Here is a 10333-nt window from a genome sequence, read left to right on the forward strand (position 1 = left end):
GTCCAAAACCATTTGGGTTATTAGACCTGCAAATAACAACACGTCGTGTTGTGTACCTATAATTAAAAAAAATGAAATACAAATTGAAACAAACGAAAATCACAGAAAATATACAATCAAACAAGAAAATTTCAAAATAAATTGATATATAAATAAATAAACATAAACTCATTACAATGGTTTATTTACAACCCTAGGTCGAGGTGTAGTTATTTACAGGTCTCATATCCGAAAATTTTATGAGCTCATTGTTGTAATGGAAATACTCTCAAAACAACACAAAATATTGTATATTACAACAATGTTAAAACAGGCCATTATTGTGTTCGATTGTCAGACCTGTAAATATGTGTATCTAGCCTTAGGTCAAAGTCACCAAAGAATAAACATGGAGAAGAAAAAAAAAATCATAAAAGAGAGAACGGGAAGAAAAAAACGAGAAAGACAAAAATATAGTGCCATGACCTGCCCAGACAATGCAAGATATAATTTTGTCACCCAGTGATTTCAAAATGGAGGTAAACTTGAATGTTTTTGGGTGAAATTCTTTTATCACTGCAAGCAAAGGAAAGATACTCATCTGGTGATGGATATAGTAAGATTTTGTAAAGTTAGTAATGGCGTGATTGTGTGTGTGTGTGTGTGTGTATGTGTGTGTGTGTGTGTGTGTGTGTGTATGTGTGTGTGTGTGTGTGTGTGTGTTTGTATACGTGTACGAGTTGGGGGGGGGGGGGGGGGGGGGGGGGGGGGCGTTGAACTGCATCGCAGATTTGAGGTAGACAGTTAGGCATTTTTGTTACTAAAAAGCTGACAATTTAGAAATATTTCAACTTGTTAAAAAATAATGCTCTTTTACTCGTACATATTTATGATATTCTTAAACTATAGAGTACTTTTTCTTACTTTTTCATTTGCTATAAATTAGCTATCTATGTAAAACATTCATACATTAATTATGTTTCTCAAGTATGAAGACAAAAGGATTATTTTTAAAAAGAATTTACTTACATCTTAAAATGATCTGGCAACGTTCCGGTAACTCGCAGCAGACGACAGACGACAGCCACTGATATGTCGTTCAACTTTTGTTTTGAATGATTAAAAAAAAAGTGAGTTCATTTTTCATGATTTAAATACATTAAAGACATTTCCTTTCCCAGAAGATTAACAATAATTTATTTAGCATCGCTGTTACTCCAACCATGACTTGAGACTCGAGAGAAGTTTTTGAAAGAAGCTTTGAATTTGAATGAATTTTGGTTCTCTGAATCAGAGTCTTATTATGACAAGTCAGTTTAGTCTCTCTCTCTCTCTGTCTCTCTCTCTCTCTCTCTCTCTCTCTCTCTCTCTCTCTCTCTCTCTCTCTCTCTCTCTCTCTCTGTATCTCTCTTTTATTTTCTCGCTTTCTTTCTTTTTTTTCTCCTCTGTCTCTCTCTTCTCTCTATTTCCTTCTCTCTCACCCCCCCTCTCTCATTCTTTCTTCTCTTTCTCTCTTCTCTTCTCTTCCTCTCTCTCTCTCTCTCTCTCTCTCTCTCTCTCTCTCTCTCTCTCTTTCTGCCTCCTCCCCCCCCGCTCGCTCTATCTTTCTTCCTCTCTCTCTCTCTCTCTCTCTCTCTCTCTCTCTCTCTCCCTTTCCCTTTCTCTCTTTCTCTCTCTCCGCTCTCTCTCTCTCTATCTCTCCTCCTGTCTCTCTCTCTTTCTCTCTCTCTATCTATCTCTCTCACCTTATCTATCTCTTTCTTTCCCCATATCTCCACACCAGTAACTAACCTGTCCCCATAGTCAATATTCATGCTGCAAATAAAAGATGTTTCCTCTCAAAGATAAGACAGGAGTGAAAATTTGAGAGGCAATAACGACCCCAAACGGGCATAATTCTTGGTTCATTTATATATGTATCAGGGAGACTGTTTAGTGTTTTTAATTTTCTTAGAGAGAACAACATGTTGCCAGAATGGTAAAGTTGTTGCTGTGTTATCACCTACAGCCCCCATTGTAGAATGTGTCCAGCACACTACGTCCAACAAAGTCATAGCCAAAATATTGAGGAAACCATGCTTTGTGAAAATGAAATTTTGCTACTAACCAACAAACTCACCGACCAATTTACAAAATTACATTAACCAACAAATTTTTGATCGCCTAGGCAACCAGCTGACAAAAATGCAGATATTACATATTATGTGCAACAACTTGAAAATAAGATTCATGGCAGCCATAAAATGGTCATAGCTCTCACTCAACAATGACTATTTGGGTTTTTTGGTGTTAAAGAAATGACTTCATCAATTAGTATCAAAGTCAAATGACTTCATCAAGTATCCCAACCAAATTTGGTAGTTCTGCAACGGGCTTTGGTCAGTTATGGTAGTGCGGCTATGTGGTCTAGTGTTATGACACTCGCTTTTGGATTGGAAGATCCTGAGTTCAAGCCTTGCTTGGCGCATAGTTGAGTCCTTGGAAAAGGCTCTTAACTCACATTCTCTCATCGTACTCTGGTGTAAAATGAGTATCTGACTGTTAACAGCGTTGCCTCTGTTCGAAAAAAAAGTGTATATCGCCTAACAGGCGTCCTGTCCCGTCCTATATGTTAAATGTTGCTGTTGGCCAGGGACTCCTTGTCAAGCAAGACCCACTGCTCGGCGTGGCCCTGAACAAGGCACCTCACCCTAGCTCAGTTTGTCGGCGCTGCACTGCGGCTGACGTCTGAGTTATTCCAGTCTTCCTGTGGAATAGACCATGGAGACACATTTCCCATATGGGATAGATAAAAGGAATTCTAGTTTTTAGTTTTTTAGTTTTAGTTTAGATAGGACTCTGATTTATAATAACGATTTATGCAATGTCTTGATACCCTTTGGATAGGACTCCGGTCTGTCATAAAGTAATTTATGCAATATCTATCTACCCTTTGGATAGGACTCCGGTCTGTCATAAAGTAATTTATGCAATATCTATCTACCCTTTGGATAGGACTCCGGTCTGTCATAAAGTAATTTGTGCAATATCTATCTACCCTTTGGATAGGACTCCGGTCTGTCATAAAGTAATTTGTGCAATATCTGCTACCATTTGGATAGGACTCCTGTCTGTCATAAAGTAATTTATGCAATATCTATCTACCCTTTGGATAGGACTCCGGTCTGTCATAAAGTAATTTGTGCAATATCTACTACCATTTGGATAGGACTCCTGTCTGTCATAAAGTAATTTATGCAATATCTATCTACCCTTTGGATAGGACTCCGGTCTGTCATAAAGTAATTTGTGCAATATCTGCTACCATTTGGATAGGACTCCTGTCTGTCATAAAGTAATTTATGCAATATCTATCTACCCTTTGGATAGGACTCCGGTCTGTCATAAAGTAATTTATGCAATATCTATCTACCATTTGGATAGGACTCCGGTCTGTCATAAAGTAATTTATGCAATATCTATCTACCCTTTGGATAGGACTCCGGTCTGTCATAAAGTAATTTGTGCAATATCTAGCTACCCTTTGGATAGGTCTGTCATAATGTAACGGCTTGTCATAAAGTAATTCTTGCAATAGCTAGCTACCCTTTGGATAGGTCTGTCATAATGTAACGGCTTGTCATAAAGTAATTCTTGCAATAGCTAGCTACCCTTTGGATAGGTCTGTCATAATGTAACGGCTTGTCATAAAGTAATTCTTGCAATAGCTAGCTACCCTTTGGATAGGTCTGTCATAATGTAACGGCTTGTCATAAAGTAATTCTTGCAATAGCTAGCTACCCTTTGGATAGGTCTGTCATAATGTAACGGCTTGTCATAAAGTAATTCTTGCAATAGCTAGCTACCCTTTGGATAGGTCTGTCATAATGTAACGGCTTGTCATAAAGTAATTCTTGCAATAGCTAGCTACCCTTTGGATAGGTCTGTCATAATGTAACGGCTTGTCATAAAGTAATTCTTGCAATAGCTAGCTACCCTTTGGATAGGTCTGTCATAATGTAACGGCTTGTCATAAAGTAATTCTTGCAATAGCTAGCTACCCTTTGGATAGGTCTGTCATAATGTAACGGCTTGTCATAAAGTAATTCTTGCAATAGCTAGCTACCCTTTGGATAGGTCTGTCATAATGTAACGGCTTGTCATAAAGTAATTCTTGCAATAAGCTAGCTACCTTTGGATAGGTCTGTCATAAAGTAACGGCTTGTCATAAAGTAATTCTTGCAATAGCTAGCTACCCTTTGGATAGGTCTGTCATAATGTAACGGCTTGTCATAAAGTAATTCTTGCAATAGCTAGCTACCCTTTGGATAGGTCTGTCATAATGTAACGGCTTGTCATAAAGTAATTCTTGCAATAGCTAGCTACCCTTTGGATAGGTCTGTCATAATGTAACGGCTTGTCATAAAGTAATTCTTGCAATAGCTAGCTACCCTTTGGATAGGTCTGTCATAATGTAACGGCTTGTCATAAAGTAATTCTTGCAATAGCTAGCTACCCTTTGGATAGGTCTGTCATAATGTAACGGCTTGTCATAAAGTAATTCTTGCAATAGCTAGCTACCCTTTGGATAGGTCTGTCATAAAGTAACGGCTTGTCATAAAGTAATTCTTGCAATAGCTAGCTACCCTTTGGATAGGTCTGTCATAATGTAACGGCTTGTCATAAAGTAATTCTTGCAATAGCTAGCTACCCTTTGGATAGGTCTGTCATAATGTAACGGCTTGTCATAAAGTAATTCTTGCAATAGCTAGCTACCCTTTGGATAGGTCTGTCATAATGTAACGGCTTGTCATAAAGTAATTCTTGCAATAGCTAGCTACCCTTTGGATAGGTTTGTCATAATGTAACGGCTTGTCATAAAGTAATTCTTGCAATAGCTAGCTACCCTTTGGATAGGTCTGTCATAATGTAACGGCTTGTCATAAAGTAATTCTTGCAATAGCTAGCTACCCTTTGGATAGGTCTGTCATAATGTAACGGCTTGTCATAAAGTAATTCTTGCAATAGCTAGCTACCCTTTGGATAGGTCTGTCATAATGTAACGGCTTGTCATAAAGTAATTCTTGCAATAGCTAGCTACCCTTTGGATAGGTCTGTCATAATGTAACGGCTTGTCATAAAGTAATTCTTGCAATAGCTAGCTACCCTTTGGATAGGTCTGTCATAATGTAACGGCTTGTCATAAAGTAATTCTTGCAATAGCTAGCTACCCTTTGGATAGGTCTGTCATAATGTAACGGCTTGTCATAAAGTAATTCTTGCAATAGCTAGCTACCCTTTGGATAGGTCTGTCATAAAGTAACGGCTTGTCATAAAGTAATTCTTGCAATAGCTAGCTACCTTTGGATAGGTCTGTCATAATGTAACGGCTTGTCATAAAGTAATTCTTGCAATAGCTAGCTACCCTTTGGATAGGTCTGTCATAATGTAACGGCTTGTCATAAAGTAATTCTTGCAATAGCTAGCTACCCTTTGGATAGGTCTGTCATAATGTAACGGCTTGTCATAAAGTAATTCTTGCAATAGCTAGCTACCCTTTGGATAGGTCTGTCATAATGTAACGGCTTGTCATAAAGTAATTCTTGCAATAGCTAGCTACCCTTTGGATAGGTCTGTCATAATGTAACGGCTTGTCATAAAGTAATTCTTGCAATAGCTAGCTACCCTTTGGATAGGTCTGTCATAATGTAACGGCTTGTCATAAAGTAATTCTTGCAATAGCTAGCTACCCTTTGGATAGGTCTGTCATAATGTAACGGCTTGTCATAAAGTAATTCTTGCAATAGCTAGCTACCCTTTGGATAGGTCTGTCATAATGTAACGGCTTGTCATAAAGTAATTCTTGCAATAGCTAGCTACCCTTTGGATAGGTCTGTCATAATGTAACGGCTTGTCATAAAGTAATTCTTGCAATAGCTAGCTACCCTTTGGATAGGTCTGTCATAATGTAACGGCTTGTCATAAAGTAATTCTTGCAATAGCTAGCTACCCTTTGGATAGGTCTGTCATAATGTAACGGCTTGTCATAAAGTAATTCTTGCAATAGCTAGCTACCCTTTGGATAGGTCTGTCATAATGTAACGGCTTGTCATAAAGTAATTCTTGCAATAGCTAGCTACCCTTTGGATAGGTCTGTCATAAAGTAACGGCTTGTCATAAAGTAATTCTTGCAATAGCTAGCTACCCTTTGGATAGGTCTGTCATAATGTAACGGCTTGTCATAAAGTAATTCTTGCAATAGCTAGCTACCCTTTGGATAGGTCTGTCATAATGTAACGGCTTGTCATAAAGTAATTCTTGCAATAGCTAGCTAATCTCTGCAAAGCAACCCATTACAATAATCTGTTATGTAAAGATGAAAATCACATTCTTTTGTTTTAATTTTGCTTTCTAAGTTTTTGTTTCTCATAAGATAACATTCTCCCCTTCTTTCCCTAGATTTCTAGTGAATATCACCACAGTAGTTTTCTCCACAATGGGATACAGGATTTACCTTAGGACAATTTGCCATTCCCATACTGTGTTGGTCTCCATTCTGTAAGGATTCATCTTAGGACAATTTGCCATTACCACACTGTGTTGGTCTCCAGTCTGTAAGGATTCATCTTAGGACAATTTGCCATTACCACACTGTGTTGGTTTTCAGTCTGTAAGGATTCATCTTAGGACAATTTGCCATTACCACAATGTGTTGGTCTCCATTCTGTAAGGATTCATCTTAGGACAATTTGCCATTACCACACTGTGTTGGTCTCCATTCTGTAAGGATTTACCTTTGGACAATTTGCCATTACCACACCGTGTTGGTCTCCAGCCTGTAAGGATTCATCTTAGGACAATTTGCCATTACCACACTGTGTTGGTCTCCATTCTGTAAGGATTCATCTTAGGACAATTTGCCATTACCACACTGTGTTGGTCTCCATTCTGTAAGGATTCATCTTAGGACAATTTGCCATTACCACACTGTGTTGGTCTCCAGCCTGTAAGGATTCATCTTAGGACAATTTGCCATTACCACACTGTGTTGGTCTCTAGCCTGTAAGGATTCATCTTAGGCCAATTTGCCATTACGAAACCGTGTTGGTCTCCATCCCATAAGACATATTCTGGAATGATACTTCGTCCCTGTGTTTGTAGCAGAGATCCAATGCGTTGTCAGACCATGTAACCAAGATGATGTCATTACATCTTACTGGAGTCCAAGCAGCCACACGTGAGTTTGTATCAAACTTGAGATATTTTATATAGAGCAATATCCACTTAATGTGCTCAAAGCGCTTTACAAGAGGCCCCTGACCAACAGCAACACATAATGTGTAGAACGAGACATGACGCCTATTAGGCGATATTATATTTTTTTCCAACATAGACAACACTGTTAACGGCCAGGTACTCATTTTACACCTGAGTACAGTGAGTAAAGAACCTTTTCAAAGGACTCAACTATCAGTCGAGCGAGACTTGACCCCAAGACCTTCCGATCCAAAAGTGAGTGTCATACCACAAGACCATATAGCCGTATCAGTAAATCTTTTGTAATTCTGGAGATTCACATGTCATTTCAATGAGCCCCCCCTTATTGCTAGAATCAACTCTCTCTCTCCTGGTACCATCCTCCCTGCTTTGGTCTAGTGGTATAACTCGGATTGGAGGGTCCTGCGTTAGGATCCCACTCTCAGCGGCACATAGTTGAGTCCTTGGAAGAACCACTGTACTCACATTCTCTCACCACACTCAAGTGTAAAATGAGTACCTGGCCGTTAACAGTGTTATCTCTGTCGGAAAAAAAATTGAAATGTCGCCAAACAAGGGTCATGTCTCGTGTTGCTGTTGACTGGAGACCCCTTGTAAAGTGGTTTGAGCATGTTTAGTGGATATTACACTTTATAAATGCTAAACAATTTTTTTTTTTTAAATCATACATTAGACATACCTGCCAACCCTTCTGCTTTGGCAAAATCAAATGATTTTGCATTTTCACTCTTCCTTTTCTACAATGCCAGCATTGTCTTTAGAATTCCGATTTTCAAAATGATAATGATGATGATGGTAAGAAGAAAAAAATGAAGGTGGGGGTGGGGGGGGGGGAGGAGGGTTAATAAATGGTGAATTAAAAAAAAAATTATTAAGGAAAGGGAATTAAAAAGCATAATGAATTGCACTCCTATCGGCCTTCCCCATGCCAGTACCTAATATATGTGATATGTAGTTGTACCGGAATACTGTCTTTGTGATTGGTGGCAAAGTTGATGGTGGGCACAGAATTGTCCATTATTAAGAAATTTCTATTTTTTGTCTTAAATTCCTATTTTTTTGTCTCAAACTCCTATTTTTTTGTCTCAAATTCCTTCTGATTCCACTTTTGGAATATGAAAGGTTGGTAGGTCTTTTTAGATAATTGCATGCTTTGATTTTTTTCTACTCTCACTTTAACTCACTCAACCCTGACAATGACTATATCCGTAGTTTACCCGGGTTACTTTTACCCCATGCCTGTTTATTTCATTGTTATAGGCGTTGTATCAAAACTAATGTTTTTAGTTTTTGCATGTTAATGATAGTTGAATAAAACTATCTATGTACATGCTCATTTTTGATACTTTTTCTTCAAATTTTGAAAAGTCGCAAAAATGTCTAGGATTGAGTGAGTTAACAACAACAAAATCTTTCCACTCAAACTCTGCTTAATCCACACATGGATCTAAATCTGGAAAGATGTTTCTACAAAATCTCTCTCTGTCGTCTATCTGGAATTTAGTTATGTATTTATGTCTTTATTGTTTTTTGTTGTTGGCTGAAGAAGGGTTTTGATCCCGAAACGTTCCGTGGTTGGTATTTTTATTCTTTTTTGAAGCTGTTCTATTCATTTTTTGTTTATTACTCTTTCCAGTCCACATCTTCTATCAGCCTAGTATCACTTTGAAGTGTGGGATTGAACACCAGTAATCTTTGTCACGTTATGTATGATGAGTAAATAAACATTTGGATGTTTGAATTCTGTAGGATTTCTACAGGCAAATCCTAAAACCATCTACGTTTGCATGCCGATACTGTTTGGACAATGAATGGTGTACGTAGCTAAACCCAAATTTTAAAAAAGCAAATCAATTTTTTTTTTCAAAGTTTTAAAGATTGCATACATTATGACTGTGATGCCAATTTTAAACTCCATTGCTATTTTGGTGAAATAATTTGACAAGTATGATCCATGACACCATAAAACGAAACCAGCAAAATTTAGATAACAGTCCTAATTATAATTGTTCATTCTCTATACTATTTGCAATACTACTTTGGCTGCCTAAACTATCATGGCGATGTAAGAGAGTAGAATTGAATTCACCAATGAAATACATCTCAAGCTCTGATCCATCGCCTATATTAGTATCATCATTATTTGGTTTGAGGGATACATGAATACAAACAACAAAACACTGTCTAACCTCTTTAATGGATGGGTACAGCTTTGTAGAAATTGTCCCAGTAAACCAATGTTCCAATTACCAGATTCCACCAATGGATTTCATAATTGGAATACCCCATCAATACTGTCACCCGGATTGATATGAAGCGAGTGCTCTATCGACTGAGCTATCAGGACCCTCATATTATATACGGTTTAACAGATACTATAAAAGGAAGTCAGGTTATAAAAAACTTGTCAACATTGTTGAATTATGTTCACCTATGGGTTGTTTGAAAGGGATAGGGTGATGCCAGTCTCATTCCTACTAATAAATACTAACTTTGTTTGTGTCAATGGATGGGGGGAATAATGGAAAGAAAAAAATTGAAGCTCAGAATTGGTTCGACATTAGAAATTTGACGTAGGAACGCTTTTGATTATGGTTAGGTGTAAATAATCCAGGCTTTTAGTGGGATTTTGAAAATACAATTAACAACATTGACCATTATTTCGATATCATCAGCCATTTATAGTGGAAAGCTTTCAATTCAATGTTATCAGTAGTAAGATCTGTAGAATTGTCTGGCCAAGATTTCAAAATATAACATGTTTAAATGGTCAAAAGTAATAGTAAGTTGAAATTATTGTCAGAAGATGGGAAATAGTGTGTGTGGGGGGGGGGGGGGGGGGGAGGTAAATCTTCGTCAGTTTGGTCGCAGCCATCGTCTCGTCAAGAAAAGAGGAACGAGGTAAACCCACACAAACAAACACACCATCAATCAAGCATGTACACCATCAATTCACCGCGTACAAATGGAACACAGAGCACGTCACAAAAGTTAAAGCTCGAGGTGTTATTTTTCTCCTCCCCCTTCAATCTCCCTCTCACCTTGACACCCACAACAACCGCTAATCGTCCGTCATCCCAGCCCTAAACCACGGATG

Source organism: Berghia stephanieae, chromosome 13, assembly GCF_034508935.2.
Source record: "Berghia stephanieae isolate SIO BIC M18660-M18661 chromosome 13, UCSD_Bste_1.3, whole genome shotgun sequence".
Taxonomy (NCBI): domain Eukaryota; kingdom Metazoa; phylum Mollusca; class Gastropoda; order Nudibranchia; family Aeolidiidae; genus Berghia; species Berghia stephanieae.